Consider the following 18,745-nt stretch of genomic DNA (forward strand, 5'->3'; position numbering starts at 1 on the left):
AGGGCATCCACCACCCAGACTGGTCCTTTCACTGTCTTTCATTTATCCCTCTATCAGTGAAGGTCACCAACATCATTCGAAACTTCAGTCAAATCCCAATCAGGATTAGGATCAGAGGTTATACACATTTACATTAATTATATAATCATATTTTGCACATTTTTGGTGTTCTGATGTAACATAGCTGCATGATCCATTAATTTATTCTCAGAATCCTTACATATTTGCACCTGTTACAGTCATATTTTGCCTAAACCACACTGTCGCAAATTGTAGTTTACATACAGGATTATGATTAACTTTGTAGCTGTATCATAATACAAATGCTGACTCTGATACTGAGACAGATGCTATTTCTGGTCCTGATTCTGAATCTGACACTGATTCTGATCCTAATGATAACGGATCTGATTCTAATAACAAATCTGATTCAGATATAAATGCTGACTCTGATACTGGCACTGATGCTGATTCTGGTTCTGATTCTGAATCTGGTTCTGATTCTGAATCTGACAATGATTCTGATCCTAATAATGGATCTGATTCTAAAACAAATGCTGAATGTAATACTGATAAAGATGTTAATTCTGGTCCTGATTCTGAATCTGACACTGTTTCTGATTCTGATCACAATTCTGTATCTGATATTGATTCTGATTCTGATTATTACTCTAATACTGACGCTGATTTTAATTTTCATTTTGATTCCTATTCCGACTGTGAATCTGATTCTAATTCTTACATTTATTTTGAATCTGATACTGAATAATTCTAATTCTGATTATAATATTGGATCTGATTCTAATAACCAATCAGATTGTGGTTCTGATTCTAATACTGATTCTGATTCTGACTCTAATTTTTACATGAGAGTCAGAATCATCTGATACTGATTTTCATTTTGATTCTCATTTTGATTGTGGAACTAATTCTGAATCTCATTCTGATTCTAAAACTGATTCTTATTATCTTTTTGATTCTGACTGATTCATTTTCTCATTTTGATTCTAAACTGATTCTGATTCTTTTTCTCATTTCGATTCTGAGTCTGATTCTAATTCTCATTTTGATTCTGATACTGATTCTGATTCTCTTTTTGATTCGGATACTGATTCTCATTCTCATTTTGATTCTAAAACTAATTCTGATATTGATTCTTATTTGATGCTGACTCTGACTGTGATTTTGATTTTCATTTAGACTCTGACACTGACTCTGATTCTGCAGCTGTTTTTGCTGTTCTGTTCACTTCTTAAAACATCTGTATGATGACAAAAGTATTTATCCTCTCATTTCCATTTCTTCCCTTCCAGCTTTGACCAGCCTGAACAACTCACAGTCCAGCGATTCACCTGATTCATTTCCTCGAAGGCCTGATAATGAGCAAGCAAAAAACACATTCACAGCCAGAGTTTGATTCAATCAAAGAAAGATTCAAACAAATCCAATCACAACTACCCGAGGCGTGCTGTATCTGATTATATCATCATTAACCGACGCGGGGCAGTGAGGGAACGCCTCGGTTCTCCATCAGACGGCTTGGCTCACACCTCAGGTTCAGACAGTCGCTGACGTTCGGCCCAGATGGTGCTCCTCAGCGCGACTGGCACACACACCCGGACTGGCATCTTCACGTTACTCACTGAGCAGAGTTTAAATCCACTGAAGTGGAGCCCAGCGGAGGGGGCGGAGCTTAACTCAGCAGACAGATGGCTGCTGGAGGTTAATGAGCTACTCATTCATGCCAGGTGATGGAGAAAGGGGGAGGATGGGGGGATCCCCCGAGTAAAGAGCTGAGGACTCTAACAAACACAGCTTTTGTTCAGGAGGCTTTATCACTCTCTCACATGATGATGCAACACTGCTCGCCCTCGGCGAGAGGATATTTTTGGGAGTTCAGCTGAAACTAAGCAATAAACAGTCTATTAAAAACTATAAATGGGGCCTATAAAGACGCTCTATGCATTTCATTTTACTGAAATAGTTCAAACTGCACTCCCACAGTAAAAAAAACACAATAATAAAAAATAGTTATTTAGAAGGATTATGTTCTGATCTATTTGGCGAGAATGGCCTGGGTTCGATTCCCGGCCGGGCGACCCGGGTCATTTCTGTGTGGAGTTTGCATGTCCTCCCCGTGTCTGCGTGGGTTTCCTCCGGGTACTCCGGTTTCCTCCCACAGTCCAAAAACATAGCAGTTAAGCTAACTGGACATGATAAATTGCCCCTAGGTGTGAGTGAGTGTGTGATTGTGTATGTCCGTCTGTCTGCCCTGCGATGGACTGGCGACCTGTCCAGGGTGTATCCTGCCTTCCGCCCAACGACAGCTGGGATAGGCTCCAGCACCCCACCGCGACCCAGAAGGATAAGCGGTTTAGATGGTGGATGGATGGATGCATTTAAAAATGTTCATGTCACTACGGAAACACAGAGTTTTCGTCTGTAGGCAGGGCCTTATTTAGCCACGCCCCTGCATTTTAGAGCAGGAAGTGAGGCTACGTCCCTGTTGGATCCCATTGTTTTGAAGTAAATGTCTAAGAGTCAGAGTGTCTAAGAGTAAATGTCTAAAAGTCTAAGAATCAGTGTGAGACATTAAGAATTGTCTCTACCGAACACATTTTCAACCTTTTAGTGTTTTAATGAAAAATATGATGATTTTATGTGTGAACAGCTGTTCAAAGCTGTGTTAGTCATGTACTGGCTCCGTTTTCGAGTTCAAAATGAGCTAAAATACTACCGAAACAGTCACTACTGAAACATTTGGTAAAGTTTGGGTAGTGTTATAATTGTTTTGTCAGTGCTAAAATGGAATGTTTAATGATTCGTGTTGATAAAATAAACATAATTAAGGTATAAAGTCACTAAAAGCCAAAGGATTTTAGTCTAAAGTCCAAGATCAGTTAAAAATCCTAAATGTGTTTCAGCTCTGACTCTGAACCAGTTCAGTAGAATGCTATATATGTTATCAGAGTAATTCAGTGATGTAACGTGCCATGAGCTACCTGAGGTGTATCATTACTCAGGTGAAACAGTGACGGTAATGAGCTCACAGTATTTTATTAAAAACCCCATTTACACATTTTAATTTAATATCGATGTTTTTCCTGATTCCCTTTAAAATTCACCCAAAGGCTGCAGCTTTTCACACGGTACGGCCAGCTTCACTGAATCACTGTCACTGAGATTAATTCACTATGATAGGATCTCTCTCTCTCTCTCTCTCTCTCTCTCTAGCAGTAGGCTGTTGATGAGCTGTATGTGTAATTATAGTCAGGAGCACAAACAGGGCAGCTCCCTGAAAAAAAGACTTAGACATGCATTTTTAAAATAAATAAATAAACAGCTAAAACCATATTATTATTATTATTATTATTATTACAAAACTGTTAGCAACATTATTACAATATCATCCTATAATATAATCATTATGAACATTATAATTATATTTACCATCATAATCCATCATCATCATCAGTGTTAACATCAAAATTATCATTTTCATAATAACAATCATGACTATTTTAATCATTATTATTATTGTAATCATTCCCATTGCCATCATTATAATAAAATATAATAATAACATCATTTCAAGACTCTTCAAACTTCATTTTGATCTAAGAGCTCTAATTTGCTGTGATTAAAGCTCTAACAGCACTGCAGACTCTCTTTGTAACCACTGAAACACGCTATTTTACTGCCCACCCGTTTTCCACTAAACCCCGCCCTCGCTCTCTTTGATTGGCCGGTATCCTCCCTCCTGCTGCACTGGGATTGGCTAGCAGCCCACACTAATCATAGCACGTACCGCCTGTGAGCATGAAAAACTAGCCAATCCTAGCAATGGTGGGCGTGGCTTACCGGAAAACGGGTGTGTGAAAAAACCGGGCGAAGGCGTGGTGAGCTCCAGCTTCTCCTATTGAACGCCAAGCGAAGGGAGGATGCGGGCAGCAAATCGAGCAGCTTCCAGGCTAAATCCAGCTCTCACACCCTTCTGAAAGGTAGGAACCTTCATTATTCACCTTTTATTCACCAATAAAAGACTTCAATCCGAATAAACTCAGTACAGTGCATGTGGTAGCCCACAAATGCATGGAGCTGCAGGAGAGCCAATGAAGTCCTCCTATTGTCTGGAGCTTTTACTCAACACTCTCGCATTATACAGCTCCTGCTGAATGACATCCATGTGCAGGTAGCGCTCGAGCCTCAGTCACTACATGCAAACTGAATGCATATATACATACATACATATATACATGTATGCACTGCCTCTCAGGGCTGATGCTGAGCTAAACGTTTATTTCTGGGGGAAAAAAGAGAATTTTTGGCTTGGAAATCCATTCTTAGCCATGTAGCTATACAGGTCAATGGTCTGCCATACACTGGCATGCTGGATTAGGTGGGTTTGTAAGTGATTTACACTTAATGGATAATATAAATGTAGTATTTTACATTGTATTGTACCTAGTTACCTTTTTGACTCATGTTACTTACTTAATGAAGGATTGCAATGTTTAATTTTGCATGGCATGGTCATTGAGCACATATTTAGGCCCATATTCAGCTATATTTTTATGCGTTTATGCATAAAAAGGCTCTTTTACATCATTTTATATGCCCGAAATATAACTAAGTGCTGCACTTAATGCACATGCGTATGTGGTTTCTGCATTTATTACATAATTTAGTACATATTTTCACTCATATTCAACAGTATGTTTGCACGAAATGGAACTTATTTATCGTTGTATGCATACGCATGCACAAAATAACAGTAATTGATCACAAACCTGCATTTTTTAGTAATAGATTTGATTAGTTGTCAGATTTTATGCATCATGAGGTGCTGTTTTGTCGCTGAATTTCATGTGTAATTTACTGGAATTGCCCATATTCAATAACAGTCCAAACTGAACAGTCCAATCAGCAGCTGTGATATACTGTTCTTGCTATGATGCAGTTTGTCATCTTTAGTCAAACTTCCCTCAAAAAAAAAGACAGTAAAAGCACAGGCCCCTCACCTCATTTGCTTTAGCAGAACAGTAAAATGTTCATAACTTTACTCTTTATTTTGTTATAGATCCATAATTCACATTCCAGCCAAGTTCATACTAATAAACGCAGTGTGACGAAGCTTATTTTGTCCGCTCATACAGCTGTAACTGTGTGCTCTGCTGTCTTAATGGAAACTAAATCTCTCTTTAGGGTCTAATGTAGGCAAGTAAGTCAAACTAACGACATAAAATAATACAATTAATGAGTTTAATTGTCTTCTAAGGCATATATTTTCTGAGTTGATTATTGGGTGCACTGTAAAACATAACAGTTGCTCTAACTTTTGTTTGTTTTTGTTTAGTTACTCGTCTGTTAAACTTACTAAGGTAAAGCTTATTTCTTGTATAATATCTTAGTTACAGACATAAATCTAGTTAAGATGAGTTAATTTGGAGTCCTACAGAAGAGCCCCAAAGTGCATCCTGGGATTCTTAACAGTTTTGTTGGTTTATGTTAATTAATTCTTGTTTTTCTAATTATTCATAAATTCTCTTCACATGATGTCATTTGTGAGTCATAGATATTTAGATATTTAGATAGATAGGTAAATAGATAGATAGATAGATCAGTTTATTAATCCCAGAGGGAAAATCATCTATTACAGCAGTACAAATTACAGTAAAGAGCAAAACAAGAGCAAAAGTAGCTATTATACAGATGCATAATTAGAAGAAGAAGTAAAGATATATAATAAAATACACTAAAACAACCATAAAACATGATGTACAGTACGAGAATAAGTAAGTAAAATTGCATAAATATTATGTAGGTGACAGTGCAGTGGTGCATATCATGTTCAGTGAAAGAACCGAGTGACTAAACACTGTAAACTATAACATATGTTAATAATTATATATGCATGGGTGTATAAACAAGTGGCAGTGCATAGTAAAGAGTAGAGATATATAATGTCCAAAGTCATAACATATTCATCGTGCTAAAATGTTGAGTTTGGGTTCATTTTACATGTTTTGTTTTTTTTTGACCATGATGGTGTTTTGTGTTCATATTTACCAGCTATAAATGTTATCAGATTTTAATATCGGCGCTCAAACAGTTTTGAACTCAATGGCAAAGATGCATGAAGCCATTTAAGTTCTCAGAAATCTGTGACTCTTATCTAAACTGTTAGTTCATTACTGTATGAAACAATCCATTTAAAATAGTTGAGTGTTTTAATTGATGCCAGTACACCACACAGGGGTAAGTGTTGGATTCAAGTGAATCTAACTAATTTAAGATTAAGCAGAACCTGTAAAACTAGAGCACCTCCTGTCCCTGACAATTAGAAAGCATCTATAACTCAAATATAAAGTTATTTAACCCTGAAATTCCCAGGCTTATTTCATACTTTCTTTAGGAAAGGCAGTTGTTGTATTTAGAACCATGAGTTCTAAATAGAGCCATTTGCATGCTTAAATGGTTCTTTAATGGTTCTGCACGGTGAAGTGGTTCTTCAGATTGATGGAGAATGTGCTGTATATGGTTCTATATAGAAGCCTTTTGAAAATGATTCTGTATAGCACCAAAAACAGTTCTGCTATTGTTACAATGTCAAGCTTGTATATAATAGAAGAATCCTAGAACCATGTACAACAGATTCTACATCAGTTAGAAGAATCATTTCACCATCAAGAATCAAGAACCCTTTAAACATGCAAATGGTTCTATATAGAACTCATGGTTCTAAGTAGAACCAAGAATCCTTGAAGAGCTATACTTTTTAAGAGTGATGTAACACTTGGAACAATAGAAGAACCCCTTTTGGTCCTATATATTTGGTCCTAGAGAACCATATTCAAAAAAGGTTCTGTATAGAACCATGTACAACACATTCTCCGTCAAGCTAAAGAACAATTTCACCTTGCAAACAAAAACGTAGGACTGGTTCCAATATAGAAATCACGGTTCTAAATATTATTTAACTATTCCCTTTTCTAAACATCCCTTGAAGAACCATCTTTTTAAGTGTGCAGGGAATAACGTTAGTAATGTAACAGCTGTAGAGACGTTAGCTCATTCTGACTACTCACTTATAACTGACAGCCTCAGGGGGAGTTCCTGAGTGTGTTATGTGACGACTTAATCCATTATTTTAAGAAAATACACCCAGACTTAACTCTGTTTTTAACTTTTAGCCACAACACACCCTTTTCACATAAAATGGAAGCATGTAAATGGGGGGTAAACAAAATTTGGCTATTGCCTTGCGGACGATGATTAACCTCAGAAATACTGGCATTCGTATCAATTTAGCTCATCATGGAAAGGTGCATCAGTTTATCTTAGTTGCCCAGATTGAAATTCATGTCCAGAATTGTTGGAGGACCAAACACACAACAAGATGGAAGTCCAAACTAAATAGAGGATACAAATGCTTTGTGGTAAGATTCCTACACGGCCATTGTATGTGAAAATAATTATAACCAATAAGCTAGATTAGCCACATTATCTGCAGATGTTGAAACAACTCGCTAACAATGAACAAGTTGTTAAGTAAACACGTACCCACACTAGCAGGAGGCTGTAGTGCATCATCATGGTCTATAACACCACTGTAGATGTCTTCCACAAGGGGGAATGAAACTGTTCCTTTGAAAGCAGCTGGGAACTTTAACCCTCTGAAATCCACAAAACTCATGTCAAATTACTTCTTAACACAGACGTCTCAAAGCTGTAATTGCCAGTGGCTTTGTAACACAGTACTAATGGCATTAATTTGTGACTTCTTTACTTTTCTGTTTTTAAACTCGTCTTTGTTTGTGCTTATAAATACATACTTTTTTGTTCATCTTTATAAGTACAAAGTGAAAAGACTGCAGCAAAGGTGAAACCAACTCCCTATTAATCCTCTGGGATCTACAAACTCACCTGTGCATCAAATTTGATGTCTCTATATCTGTTTCTGTATCTTTGTGATAATCCAGCACAGACATGCTGTTCAAACATTTCCTGAGTCTGTAGAGTCATGCTTTTCATTCCATCTTATCACGAGATCATACATGACTCACATCCGGAGTTATGAGGCTATGAAGAGGGGCTGAGATACACGTCATCTGCCTCTCACCTTGTGGAACTGACGGATTTGTGTTTCTGTCTACATTCTGACCAATGGACACTCAGGAAATCACTAAGGACTGATCATCACACCAGAAACCCTTCATTCTTCATTCAGTCCACATCGGAGACTCATGTGAAATGGTGTGCAGAGAGTTTACAGCTGCTGAAGTTGCTGCAGCAGTTTTGGAAAATAGTGATGAAGATAAAGGAGCATTTTGATATGAAACATATGAGTATCATGTAGATGTGCACAAATCGACAAAATGCCATTACACCTCAGAGGGTTAAAGCACAAACTGCCTTAGTTAGTGAAATGCTGACACAAACGTTCTTGCCCTTCAGATGACATCTCCAAATTACACAAACCCACATTTTTCCTCTTCCTTGTCAGTTGAGAAGCCATTGAAAATGAGTTAAGGTTGTTTTTACTCAAGCTTGAATGCTTCAGCAATCTGCAAAAGCCCTTATTCTTTTACTCAGAGATCATTGTTATTGTTTTAGCGGCAGCAGCGTAACCCAGCAGCGAGTACATCCAGCTGGATAAAAAGTGAAAATTGTACTTTTTCTTTCGCTATCTGCTCACAACGATGCAACACTATAAGTGACCCGCTGCCCTCCACAGGTTCAGTCGTGAACCCGCTCTAGATTGGACGTCACTTTAAAAAAAAGTTAACGGAAACATTAGTCGATGATTGTTTATTGTCAACATCATCGTATATTTAAAACACACAAGGCTGCAATATTCTCTGCGTTTTTTTCCGTCATTGTCGAAAGGCGCTGTTGGTCAATTATTGAACATTCTCAGCTCATGTTTTCAGCTTAAGCAGCTTTTTAGAAGCTTATGAAAGTCTGGCCTGTTCATACTGAAAGTTCCACCTGTGAGTAAAACGACATTTGCATCCTGTATTTGCATTAACAGGAGTTCAAGAGACGCTGGCAGAATTTGTCTCTGTGTTGGGAGCTTTGACTTTACACAGGTGGAGTCATAAATGAAAAACAAATATTCATTCACGTATTAGTAACTCCTGTAGTATGCGGTTTTGAGGATATTGGCACTGAACGAATATCAAACAGAGCTGGTTACACTGCACTCATATACTATAAACACAAAAGAGTGAATTCAGCTGCTTTAAGCTGGTATTATCTCCATAGAAAAGCACTGACTGATAGAATGGGACGCTCTGGAGCAGCCTCGCATGTGCCTAAAGTCACCATGCCCAATGCTAAGCGTGGGCTTGAGGGGGAGGCCATTGGGCTGTGGAGCAGTGGAACTGTGTTCTCTGGAGTAATGGAGCCCCATCCAATACTTTTGGGAAGAGTTGGAGTGATCCAGAACTGACCATCCAACATCAGTTCCTGACCTCACTAATGCTCAACCAAATTCTCACAGGAATGTTCCAACACCTCAAAGCCCTCCCAGAAGAGTAGAGGCTGTTACTGCAGCACAAACTCACTATTAACACCTTAATTTCAGAAGAAACACGGGAGTCTGCAGACATTTGGACATGCATATAAACCACAACTGACTTGATTCACATGTGTGCATCATTTCCACATGAATACAGTATAGCACATCATCAGAGTTACTGCCAAATGTAAGTAAAATGAGAGGCTGCATTGATGTAATACATTTAATTCACGTTGAAATGATGTACAGGTTTGAATCGAGTCAATTAAGTGCAGCACTTGTTCATCTGCTTCTGCCATGGCAACAGACAGCGAGTTCAAGTTCACGTTTATTGTCATATACAAAAAATCTACCATACCTGATGCATTATAGGCAGCTCACTCCTAATACTGTACATAACAGAGCAACATTACAAGCATATGGTTAAATGGCTCACATCTCACAACATGGTAATATTTTCTTATATAATCTTTTCTTTATAATATTTACGTGGGTTTATGTACCAAAAACAGTTATAATTCATTTGTACATGAGCATTTTCCAGCCTCTCTTTATCCCTCAGAAATAACCAGGCTTTTAAACTGATGTATGTAAATGAGCTCTGTTCTGATTGGCTGTGCCTCATTCAAAAATCAGTCTGGGCTGAATAGGCGGTTATATTTAAATACATTGATATCACAAAAACACTGACCATTTAACAGCTTAGTTTGCATATATATTGACTGTATGGACTGAAGAGTGAACGATCATTGAAGTCTTGTATTTCAAAATGGGTTTAAAAAACCGGAAATAGAACAAATAAAAATATGTTTAGTGGATCACTATTAAATAATAATTTAATAATAATAATAGTGCAAATGCAGATCTTACATGTCATACATGACTCACATCTGGAGTTATGAAGCTGTGAAGAGGGGTTGAAATACATGTCATCTGCCTCCCACCGTGTGGAACTGGTGGATTCGTGTGTTCGTTTACATTCTGTGTTAAACTGACCAATGGACACTCAGGAGATCACTAAGGACCCATCACACCAGAAACCCTTCATTCTTCATTCAGTCCACATAGGAGACACATGTGAAATGGCATGCAGAGAGTTTACAGCTGCTGAAGCTGCTGCAGCGGTTTTGGAAAGTAGTGATGAAGATAACGGAGCATTTTGATATGAAACATATGAGTATCATGTTATATGAAGAGCCTTTAAAGGAGCATTTAAGAAGATATGCACAAATCATGAGAATGAACTCATGACCTCAGAAGGTTAATGTCACTGAGCTCATAAGTACGACCCATTCTACTGCCAGTGTTTGTCTATGGAGACTGCAAGGCTATGTGCTTAATTATGTACACCTGTTAACAATAAGTGTGGCTGAAACACCTGAGCTCAGTAATTAGCAGGCAGGTCCACAAACGTTTTGGCCATGCAGTGTATCTTCAATAGAGATGTTGTGTTCAGCTGCACTTGTGAAGTTTTGTTCATTTTTATAACTCACAGTGAGTTAAACTGTGTCCTAATCGTGACCATATCGACAAGTCAGCGCCGCTTAAAGAAGAGCTGGATGCGGTTTGTTTTGTTATTACACAGTGCAGCTGGAGTAGATTTTCACTCTCACAAAACAAACAAGTAACAAACAAGGTCATTTACGTTTACCACGACACAGTAAAATATCACTTCCTAACAACTTCAGAAGAACTCCACTCATCATTCACTCCTTCACTCGCTGTGCAGCCTTTGACCTTTTTGTTTCTTACTTCTGGTCTTCCTCTTTGGTCAGGAAGGAGCAGCAGGTTTAGTCCAGTAAACAGGAAGTGGCAGTGAATGTCTTTAGACATGGAAACGAGCTGAAATCTTCCTCCAGCTTCTTCTCGCCGAGGCTGTGAGGATGTTCCAGCAGGAAGTCCTGTCAAAAACAGCCTGGACGACTTGAAACAATAAGCTGGGCTGGACAAAGTCACGGTCACTGTCTGAGTTTAAGAGTGAAGCGTGATTCCTGTCTTACTAAACAGCTGAGTATCACTTTATTTGAAGTGTTACAGGGACTACATAACACATGCATAAGCACTTAATAAGATATTTATGAACCAATATTTGAGCATTCATGCACAGCTTATGCTAGTAACTGCACAGTGACATAAGGTGTTCTATGAACTAAAATACACTGCATTGACATTAGGAACCTTAAACTCAGGTGATGTATGTTTGTTCCACTTATAACACTTTTATAAAGCATTATTCCCAAGAAATGTATATCAGTTCTATGTAGTTTTACATGAGTTAAAGTACAAAACACTTGTGTTAATACAGTGTCATTTACTTCAGCTCACGGTATTTTGCAATTACTGGCATAAGATGTTCATAAATATTCAAGTATTGCTTTGTAAATACATTATTTTATGCTTATACATGTGTTATGATGTCCTCATGTAGGTAGCCTTCAAATATAGTGTTACCAAGAGCTCTTTATTTTAACATCTTTAAAGCGATAGGCTGACGAAAAATCATGTTCCTTTTGTTTCACTCCCCAAATTTAGTCCAAATCAGACAGTGTTTGGTGTCTAAAGTTTGCTTTTTTAGTTTTAGCACTGGAGCTACAAGGCTAATGTAGTTAACAATCAATGGAAGCGTATGCCCCACCAATTAGCATGATGCTAACTGTATATTTTTTATGGTCCGGTCACAACAATGTTTTGTTATGCAACAAAAATCTCTCTTTATCTTTCAGAATTAAACAAGCTGTTCTGATTGGCTGCCATGTGTTCAGCCTTGTTCAGCACTTCAGTGTGAATGGGTGGGGCTAAACTCTAGGCTGAATAGGCAGTGTTTAAATTAGTTTGTTTTTGTGACATCACAAAAACTATTTTTTTTTTCAAAAGGCTGATTTTGCAGCGTAGGCTTCATCTATGGGCTGTACGGACTGTTTTAACAACTTTTGCATTAGGATGATGATGATGGTTCTTCAAGGGTTCTTTAGTAAAAACAGTGGTTCTATATAGAACCGTGAACACTAAAAGAACCATGTGCATGCTTAAAGGGTTCTTTACATGGTGAACTGGTTTTGCAGACTAATGGAGAATGTGTTGTATATGGTTACATACCTGTTTGAAAATGGTTCTATATAGCACCAAAAAAAGGTTCCACTATTATTATAAGCTTGACATCACAACAATAGCCAAACCCTTTTTGGTGCTATATAGAACCCTTTCACCAGGCAGAGAACCATTTACTTCTGCAAACAGGTCCTTGAGTGTTCATGGTTCTATATAAAACCATTGTCTTTACTAAAGAACCCTTGAAGAACCCTCTTTTTTAAGCATGTACCTTGCACTTTTATTGAAAAAGTCAGGAAAATTCAGTTTTTTATGATCTGGGCCCTAATCATGAATTGTCTTGATTATGTGGTTTCTGACACTGTTTGACACACTGTTATATATAAACATGGATTAAAGTACATTAGCATAAAGCTAAAAACAGTATCAGCCGTCATCAAACCAAAGGTGATGACTTAGCATAATGCTAAATGGTGTACATAAGCTTCTATTACTTAGCTTTGTAGCTCCAGTGCTAAAACTAAAGAAGCAAACTTCAGACACCAAACACGTGTCAGCTGATCGACTACATTTGCGGTAAATGTGAGATTTGTATAAATTTGATTTTGTGCTGAACTATCGCTTTAATATCTTCAACTGTACACACATGCATCCTCATAATTTAGAGCGCAATTCCACGTGAGCGGCTCTGATTTAGTGCATTTAATGCTGAATAAAGGCTGTTCTGTGCTGTGAAATGTGGTTAATGGCTCATGATGGTGCGACCGAGCATATTTTTCATCCTGCGTCATTTCATCATCATCATCCCTCCGTCTTCCGGCTTTCTGAAAACTGACGTTAAGCAGTGTTGGGCTTCAGTCTGGCCGTTTGAAGCTTTTCATCAGTTCCCAGTCAGGTTTCAGTGGTGAGATGTGGAGGACCCCTGATAACACACATGAAAGACACTCTCTCTCTCACTCCCTCACTCAGGCTGGAGTCTATTTCGGGATGGCGGAGGAGCTTCTCCTCAGCCTAAAACTTAACAGCACTCACTGAAAAACACTAGATGACCACAAAAATGTCATGAAGCAACTGCTGTTTTCCCAGAATATGTGACAGCTTGTCAAATGCACGATTTACAGTAATGGCTTCGTGATATTTTCTCCAGAATGTGAAGCAGAAATGTGTTTACCAACTCCAGCACGGCCTCTACCACTGTAAAAATTAAAGGGACCATATCATTTGTTGTTGTATATATATATATATATATATATATATATATATATATATATATATATATATATATACACAAAATGCAGATTTTAAATGATCATCACATTTATTGATGATAACGATTCATTCAAAACCTGTATCACCCATGTGAAGAAGTAACTGCCCCCCTAAACCCAATAACTGGTTGTCAAACATTTGCACCAACTTGCAATAAATTGTTGCAATTCGGCTACACTGGAGAGTTTTCAAGTATCAACTGCCTGTTTAAGGTCTTGTCACAGCATCTCAATTGGATTCAAGTCAGGATTCTGACTCGGCCACTCCAAAACCTTCATTTTGTTTCTTTTGAGCCAGTCAGAGGTGGACTTGCTTGTGTGCTTCAGATCATTGTTCCATTCCACCTTAAATGGTGCAGCAGTTACACTCTGGTGCGAAATATGTATGTTTTCAACATTAGCCACATTTATATGCATCTTAATAATCTGTTAATATTCTGATTAAAGCTCAATCGGAATTGAAAACGCCCATGTGTACACCTCAATCAGAATACACTAGTCTGATTGAGGCTATTCCGAATACAATTTCTATCTGATTGAACGAGGTGGGTGATCCTGTAAATAATCTGTTAATTAGAAGAATAATAGCCATGTAAAGGCCTGTATCTGATTACATTCCCAAACGGAAAGTTTAAGCATGTTCTGCATGTGTGTCGCGTCATAATGAAAGTTTATAACGTTCAACATGGCGGGAGAAGAAACTGGTCTGCAGAGTAGACAAAGTTTATGCTTTGATCTTTAAAAGACGGATGTCCAGCTTATGTGTTTCAGATCATGACGTCTTCCTCTCACCCTTCTTTAATAAGAACATGTGAAGTAGATTTTACTGAGTCTGATATCATTTTAAAGCAATTAAAAACACAAGCACTGCTTACTGCTGCTCATCTCATTCTGACTGGACTCACGTGATGCTGGTTGTCATGGTAACGTCTACACTAAGCAGTTCTCTACGTATGCTTGTAATTTTGGATCGGATTACTTGTAGTGTGAATGTAAACTGAGATTTTCCATCAGATTGTTGAGTAGAGTGCATATAAATACCTTAGTCTTTAGCTCCATTCACATTATTCTTTCTTATTCTTTAATTTTATTTTTTTTGTGCCTTAGTTAAATCCCTGCTAACAGTGTGTGTTGTTGTGTGGTCTGTTCAGTGTGTTACAGGTTGTGCATGTGAGCACCCACCAAGATTAATTCATTAAAATAAAGTGCGTCTAATTGTGTCTGTGCTCTCTATACATTAGCTGCAGTATAGACAGTACAGGAAGTCAGCTTTACTGTCTCAGACAGACTGAATCACTCACACAGCGTCTGCCCCCAGGCTGCTCACTCTGAATCTCTGTGGGGGGTGCAGGGGGTGGGGGGGTGGTATCTGTCTAGGCTGGATCCTATAACATGTTATCGACCCCTATTGTTGAAGAGGGAAAGCGGAGAGGGTGTGCATGCATATTGCATTCACATACACGGCTGTACTGTAGACCTGCATAACTAAATAACACATTATACTGCTGGATTTAAAGGGCCAAATCCTACATTTCTCTCGTTTATTTTTGGTCCACTTGTAATGTCTGTGTACTTTTATGAACCAAAAACTGTCAAAATTTATGTCTACATGACCTCTTTCTATTCCTTACAATTAAACACACTGTGGCTTTAAGACTAGAATATGCAAAAGAGCTCTGTTCTGATTGGCTGCGCCTCATTCAGAAAGCAGCAGGCTGAAACACTCCTTATAACTTCAGTGTGAGTGGGTGGGGGTGAACTGCTGTAGGCCATATATGCGGTGACACAAAACCAGTGACTTCCAAACAGGCTGTTTTTGCAGCTTAGATTCCATATATGGACTGTATGGACCAGAGGGTGAATGGTCATTTTGATATCTTTAACAGCTACATCAAACTACTTTATTACTTAATTAATTCAGTTTTCTATGATATGGACCCTTTAATGATTCTCCTGTGGTGTTATTTAAGACAAAACATTCCCTATGTCTCTATTTACATGTTAAATATTATGTATTATGTCTATACTGCTGTATGTACTATATTTATACTCTCTATATATTTCATACTATGTCCTATGTTTGTACACTATATACAATCCACTGTATTCATACAGTACACCATATGTGCTATATTCATTCATACACCATATAGTGTGCTCTAGATCCTAAAAAATGGTCAAAAATAGCTGACATTTCTGTGCATCGCTAGTCGAGTCATAAGCAAACGTTTGGGCACCTCGGTTAAATTCCATGTTGTTGTTGATTTGAATAGGTTAACACATCCTCTACAGAGAACATACTTCTGCACATTTACTGCACAATTAATGCTCATTTGCTGAATTTAACATACTGGACAGAAAATAAAACTGTAAATGCTATAGCACATTTATTATGTTATGTTTTATTTGTTTTCCAATATGTTAAATAGATGTTTTGTGCTAAAATGTGACAGAAAATTGCCATGTTTACATTTGTTAGAGATGCATTAAATTATTATGACATATATATGTATATAACTGTATATAACTTCAACAGTTCCTTCAGTGTGTACACAGGCCTGTTGAATATTACAGACATATATATATATATATATATATATATTTAACTTTGGATATGATCCAGTGATGATAATGTGGGTGAGATTGTAGGAGTCATCGCTCCAGGTGGTCACTAGTCCAAATCGCAGCCGATTTTCAGTAAAGTGCTGGAGGCAGAGGGCTTTGGGTTCAAAAGGAGCTGTTGCAGAGCGCTGTAGTGGTGAGCTCAACATGAGCTGCTTCTCTAGAGACACTAATGCTAAGCCTCACTCCTCTCTGGCTGAACTAAAACACACACCATCCTCAAGCATCTCAGCATGGATGTTTAAAGGATGTTTTAAAGGACTTTTTGGCAAAAATCAGCCAAGACATGTTTGGTGTCTGAAGTTTGCTTCTTTAGTTTTACAACCCCATTTACAAAAAAGGGACGCTATGCAGAATGTAAATAAAAATAGGATGCAATGATGTGCAAATCATGTAAACCATATTTTTGGAAAATTCTAGAAAGACAATATATCAAATGTTGAAACTTAGAAATTTTATTGTTTTTTGAAAAATGTATGCTGATTTTGAATTTGATGCCAACAACATGTTCCAAAAAAGTGTTTCATCACCTCTTCTTTTAACAACACTCTGTAAGTGTTTGGGAACTGAGGAGACCAACTGCTGTAGTTCTGAAAGTGAAATGTTTCCCATTCTTGTTTGATATAGGATTTCAGCTGCTCAACAGTTCAAGGTCTCCTTTGTCGTATTTTTCATTTTATAATGCACCACATTTTATCAGTGTGTGACAGTCTGGACTGCAGGCAGGTCAGTTTAGTACCTGGACTCTTTTAATATGGAGCAATGCTGTTGTAATACATGCAGAATGTGGTTTGGCATTGTCTTGATGAAATAAGCAAGGCCTTCCCTGTATATTTCATTCAGCATTAATGGTGCCTTCACAGATGTGAAGTGATCACCCATGCCATGTGCACTAATGCACCCCTATACCATCATGAATACTGTGCACTGATAATAAGCTGAGTGGTCTTTAGCCCAGAGGACATTTCCAAAAAAAAATTTCAAACATCGTCAGACTACAGGACACTTTCTCACTTCCCCTCAGTCTGTTTTAAATGAGCTTGGCCCCAGAGAAGGTGGCAGCATTTCTAGATCCTGTTTATATATGATTTCGTCTTTGCATTTTAGAGTTTTAACTTGCATTTGTGGATGCAGCGACGAACTGTGTTCACAGACAGTGTTTTTCAGAAGTGTTTCTGAGCCCATGCAGTGATTTATACTACAGAATTGTGTCTGTTTTTAATGCAGTGCCCACTGAGGGCCCAAAGATCACAGCCAGCATATATTGGTTTTTGGCCTTGTCCCTTGCATACAGAGATTTCTTCAGATTCTCTGAATCCTTTAAGGATTTTATGTACCATAGATGATGAAAAGCAAAAGTTATTTGCTGTTTTACGTTGAGAAGCTTTATTCTTGAACTATTGCACTTCACAGAGTGGTGAACCCCTCCTCATCTTTACTTCTGAAAGACTCAGCCTCTCTGAGATGTTCTTTTTATACCCAGTCATGTTACTGACCTGTTGCCAATTAACCACCAGGTGTTTTTTTAGCATTGCACAACTTTACCAGCCTTTTGTTGCCCCGTCCCAACTTTTCTGGAACGTGTTGTTGGCATCAAATTCAAATTGGGCATATATTTTTTAATAAAATATAAAATTTCTCAGTTTCAACATTTGATATGTTGTCTTTATACTATTTTATACTATTTTTAATTTGATATGTTGTCTTTATACTATATTAAAGCTTTGTAGCACTAGTGCTACAAAGCTAATGTTGCTGACAAGTAATTTAAGTTTATACCTTACAATTAGCATACTGCTAACTGCATCCCTAAATTGAACCTCAAACTGTGTCCAGTTGCCAAAATCTCTGGGAACACAGAGTACAATATTAAATACATTTTTATGGTAAAATTGAGTGTTATGTTTTTAATGCTTATTAGACCTATCTGATAACTATGTGGGCGTAGTCTAATATTCTAATAAGCATGCTTGATTGACAGCCCTCAGTTCAACACTCCCAAGCAAAATTGAACATACACTGTAAAAAGTGCCTCGTCAGATCTACTTAAAAAATTACTTCATGTGGTAACAAGTAATTGAACTAGTTTTATTCAACTCCAAAAATGACTTTGATTGAATAGAATTGTTCAAAGTATTTATTTAGGTTGAACAAAACTAGTTAATTTACTTGTTACTACATGAAGTAATTTTTAGGTTAATCTGATGAGCCATTTTTTACAGTGTAACAGAACAGAACCAGGCTAGCTTTCACTTGGTGGTTAGCTTTCACTCTGTATGTTTCT

General features: G+C 37.7%; 1 protein-coding gene across 1 annotated transcript in view; it reads left to right on the forward strand.

The window, feature by feature from the left end:
- Positions 1-3,922: 3,922 nt before the first annotated feature.
- frmd4bb (FERM domain containing 4Bb) overlaps positions 3,923-18,745 on the forward strand; it is a 72,484-nt gene continuing 57,661 nt past the window's right edge. The window contains exon 1 of the mRNA XM_036591770.1: positions 3,923-4,001. The gene's annotated coding sequence lies outside the window, so the exon portion shown is untranslated. The remainder of the gene's footprint in view (positions 4,002-18,745) is intronic.

This window comes from Colossoma macropomum, unplaced genomic scaffold, assembly GCF_904425465.1.
Source record: "Colossoma macropomum unplaced genomic scaffold, Colossoma_macropomum, whole genome shotgun sequence".
Lineage (NCBI taxonomy): Eukaryota > Metazoa > Chordata > Actinopteri > Characiformes > Serrasalmidae > Colossoma > Colossoma macropomum.